Raw genomic sequence first — 4,740 nt, 5'->3', positions numbered from 1 at the left:
TGGGGCGGAGAATTCGGCACTGCAACCGAGAGAAAAGTTTTCCCCTTTGCTGTGCATAGCACCTGTTACACGAACGTGCCGTAGGGTCGTTTGTTTATGTACGGCACAGGAACTTGCACAGCAGTTCGCAAGTGACAGTTTTATATGCTGAGGGATACACTGCAGTAGAGGGCAATGGTAGTGTTGTGTTTTGCGTGAAGATTCTGTTTTTCATTTCTTCGATTGCATGGTATTTCACAGAAATCCGTCTTCACGGGTGTTAGAGGAAACAAACACTGCGTAGAACGGAACGGAAACCGGTCGACAAACTATCGAAATGCTGCGGATGTCCCAAGTTTTATGACGATGACTTCGAGACGTTCTCTTTCCTGGCAGTTTTTACTGCTGATAGCAGTTGTGTGCACCGTCCCGATTTTGTGTAAGTACCCAAACTAATAGAAAAGTTTAATCACAATTCGTCTTACTCCACGATTGTCTAAAGGCTAAACTGTATAAGTTCACCTCACATAGCTTTAAAGTGGTCCGTATACTTTCTTACTTAGTGAATACTCTATAATATTCTGCCAATGAAAACTCCTTGTACATACATTCCTATAGTGTTGGAGTTAAATGCTTGTCTAAATTTTGCAAGATTTAGCAGGGAGGTGGAAGAACCCACCTCCCTGGTTTTAGTCATGTTTTTGTGAACCATTCATTCACTAGCTGAGATTGGTGAGAAATCAGACACAGTACAGTTAATGTTGTGGCTAGTGTATTTTAGCTGCCATACATTCATTCCTGTAGATGTGTTGTTTATCAATGTTTATAGTCAAATACAGGTAGATCCATGAATTCCATATAAAAGGGGAGGCACCTTTACAAAATGAAAGAGGTGCATGTGCCCCCTATATTTTTTTTCTTTTGTTTGAAAAATAAAAAATAAAGAGGGTGCATGCCCGGTGCTCCCCCCTCTGGATCCACCACTGAAATATGATGGGGTGGGCCTATGCTGTATACATAGGCCTACAGTGTGAACTGACTATACTTCATTACATTTAAATGTCATATCTTATGGGAACACTCTATCAAAATATTTCTTCACTAACAGAAGTTGTTTAAGCTTCATCATAAATGACTTTATGCTCATTTTTCTTCCATTTGTATGACCTGTCTTTTGAAACATGTTATTGGAAAAATGTTTACAAAAGTTGTAGCAAACACAATGTGAACGAGGAACCTGTTTTGTGTGTGTGTGTGTGTGTGTGTGTGTGAGACATTATAATGTGCTTTTGATAAAGTCATGGTTGGAAGAGGTAGGGGTAAGTGATATGAATTCTTAATGTGTAAAAAAGAGTAGCAAGAAGAAAGTTGGGATCCTTTAAAGGTAGGGGATACCTTTTACAGAACTCCCAAAATGCAGCAAAACATTAAATATGAACCTCAGGGGACTTGTTTTGGCCACTGCTTAGAAATTTGGAAGTCAACAGTTATCTACAATTTGAATAATGCACAAAACTCAACTACTCAGTAGTTCTGTGTGTCAGCCACACTTAAGCCCTTTTGTTGCAGTCTTCTGTATTTTTTATCTATAAACACAAATCTAAAAGTATAAGAACTGATGTAATAACATATAGAGTGTGTGGCAAGAATGTATATAGAAATGTTTGTAAATTTTGATGAACTTTATTCACAAAATATACATGATGGACACACATGCAGTGCATGGGTCTGCAAAGGTAGCCTAGCAATGTACTGGAATTTACGGTGAGCCCCGAAAAGAATTCAATTCAAAATTTAACGGTCAATAAAAATGTACTAAATGTTACCTTCCACTTTCAATACTTCATGGGAGTTTCTAAAATGATACTCTCTTCAACATACCACTGTGTTTATACAACTCTTCATTTAAGGCATGCAAATGGGATTCCCTACCTTTAAGATTAGAAGGGCATTTGTCAGAATGCCTTTTTTAAAATAATAGTACACAACCAAATATCATTTGGACAGCTAGAGTTGATAAAACTTTTACAGTACATATGCCCTCATAACATACTGTAATATTAGTAAAATATTATATATATATATATTTATATATATATATGGTATTATTATCATTCTCATAATTATCATTATTATTATTATTATTATCACCATCATCATCAAATCAATTATAATCTTGAAGCATATTCAATAAATCTTGAATAATTGTTTAATAATACATTGTAATAGTAAGTCAAACCTGTCTTTGGTGGCTACCCAAGGGAAATAAAGAATGGCTAATTGGCTATAGACAGATGGTTGCCATAGGCAGGGTCTAGAAAACATGTCTTTACTCTCTGCTGGGGGATTTTTTTTAATGGTCATTATGATATATGGCCATATGCAGCAGTTGGTTACCTGTGACTGTGACAGTTTGACTGTGATGTAGGCCCTATTTTGCTTCAAAAATATTGGGCATGAATTAAAGGACAAGTCCACCTTCATATACATAAGGATTGAGAGAATGCAGCAATATTAGTAGAACACATCAGTAAGAGTTTGAGGAAAATTGGACAATCCGTTCAAAAGTTACGAATATTTTAAGTATCTGCGCAGTCACTGCTGGAAGAGAAGACTACTACAGTGTATGATGTCATATGCGTACAACTATATAAGGAAAATAAAAAGAGAATTTCACAAAACTTTACTTTTTGAATAAAGTGCACATTTCTTCGAATTGCTACTGACGTATGTTAAGTGTAATATTATTCCCCCTGCCTTCTGAAAGAGAGAAGTGGAGTGTTCTTTTGTTATGCGAGAAAAATGGAAATATGTTGAATTTTCTTTATTCCTTCTTTATGTCGTTGTACTCATGTGACATCACAAGCTATAGTAGTCTTTTCATCCAGCCGTGACTGAGCAGAGACTTCAAATATTCATAACTTTTTGACAGATTGTGCGATTTTGCTCAAACTCTCACTGATGTGTTCTACTAATATTGCTGCATTCACTCAACCCACATGTCTATGAAGGTGGACTTGTCCTTTAAATGTTCATACAGGTAGGCCCTAAAAGTGATATGTTACTTACTTAGATTATTACTTTTTGGTGTTTGGTGAACATTTACAAAACATTACTTTGTGGTATTGATTCGATTATAATTCACTAGTATTCACTGACCTTTAGGACACAGATTTCACATTAAATTTTTTTCTTGATGACAATTTAGATTATATTATTAGATTGTGTGCATACTTAATTCCACCAGACACAAGTTCTGAACATGTACAAAATAAAAAATATATACTTGCACACTTTAATACTAGGGAATTTTAAGAGCGTGCTGCTAATAGTCTGTGCAATGGGATACAAGCTTAGATAATGGTAGAAATGGTAGAAATTAACATTTATATTGATGATTATTATGTTCTGGGATCCAAGTCTACATACACGCGTGTGCTTTTCTGTGGCATCTCAAACACAAAATTACCTCTTGAGTAAATCTTACTTCATGTGACCACCTGCAATATTACAATGTGTGTCCTTATCCCTGCTGGTACAATGTACTTTCAGCACTTTTTAATGTTATTTTGTCAAGGTATAGCAGCGGAAGTGTTGGCACTATACTGTATACATGTGCCAGTACAATTCTGCTCTGAGCTAATTATGCTGGGTAGTATTAAAGAAACATGAATAGATGACATTGCCCTTATCTTATCTATCCTTGAACCTGAATATAATGTGAGTATATATATCTTACATTGTAATAATAATAATAATACGTTAATACAATACATTTATAAGGCGCTTAATACCGATGTTTCTAGGTGCACAGTTTACCGGAAAAATTAATATCTATACCAGAATAATACAAAAATACCAAAATACAAGTACAAACATACCAACAAAAAAAATAGATACAGTGTATAATTATGATAAATAATGAAAATCAAAATCAGTGTGCACCTCCATCGACCGACCCACAACTGGACTATTCCAAAGAACTACTGTATCTACTAAAAAGATAAGTCTTTCATTAAGCAAAATCTTAAACTGATTAACGGAAGTGGCTGGTTGTAGATGGTTGATGAATTTGTTTGTTTCTCACACAGTCTAAACTCTTGTATCAACTGCAAAATTGTAGATGTGGGATTGCATAGACACTGTCTACAGTGCAAGTGAGTCAAATGTGCAGACTTTTCACACAAATATGGTTGGACAGAAAATTAATGCACCACATTTTAAAGGGTTAAAAGAGATTGCATTCTGGTCATTGCCCTTTCAGAAGTTCCTCCTTGTAAGTCTACATGTCTTTTTGTCTTGACTGAATGAGTAAGGTGTAGTTTTGATTACAGACCACGACAGAATGAGTCTTTTGTGGTATACTGTGCCTCGTGAATGTGATATTCATTACTTCCGCCAAGGGAGGAGGTTATGTTTCGTTACCGTTGGTTTGTGTGTTCGTTTGTTAGTTAGTTCATTTGTTTGTCCGTGTGCAAAATAACTCAAAAAGTAGTGAACGGATTGGAATGAAACTTGCAGGAAAGGTTTAGAATGACACAAGTAACAAATGATGAACTTTTGGTAATGATCCGATAATTTTGGGGGAATTTATAAAGGATTTTTTATATAAAATTTGGCAGGTACGCCTGTAGGGTCAATGAACTTGGGAGTTCAGGCTGCGCGTATTTGAGGTTTGCCTGCGCGCACTAAAGTGCATGCTCTAGTTTCTGCTGGGGCGAGGTGCGCCATACAGCTGAGGGTTTATGATGTAACAAAGGC

Source organism: Diadema antillarum, unplaced genomic scaffold (genome assembly GCF_040938485.1).
Source record: "Diadema antillarum isolate AM-2024a unplaced genomic scaffold, OU_Dant_1.0 scf00000070, whole genome shotgun sequence".
Lineage (NCBI taxonomy): Eukaryota > Metazoa > Echinodermata > Echinoidea > Diadematoida > Diadematidae > Diadema > Diadema antillarum.
The sequence above is the reverse complement of the archived record's forward strand: the minus strand, read 5'-3'. Positions refer to the sequence as shown.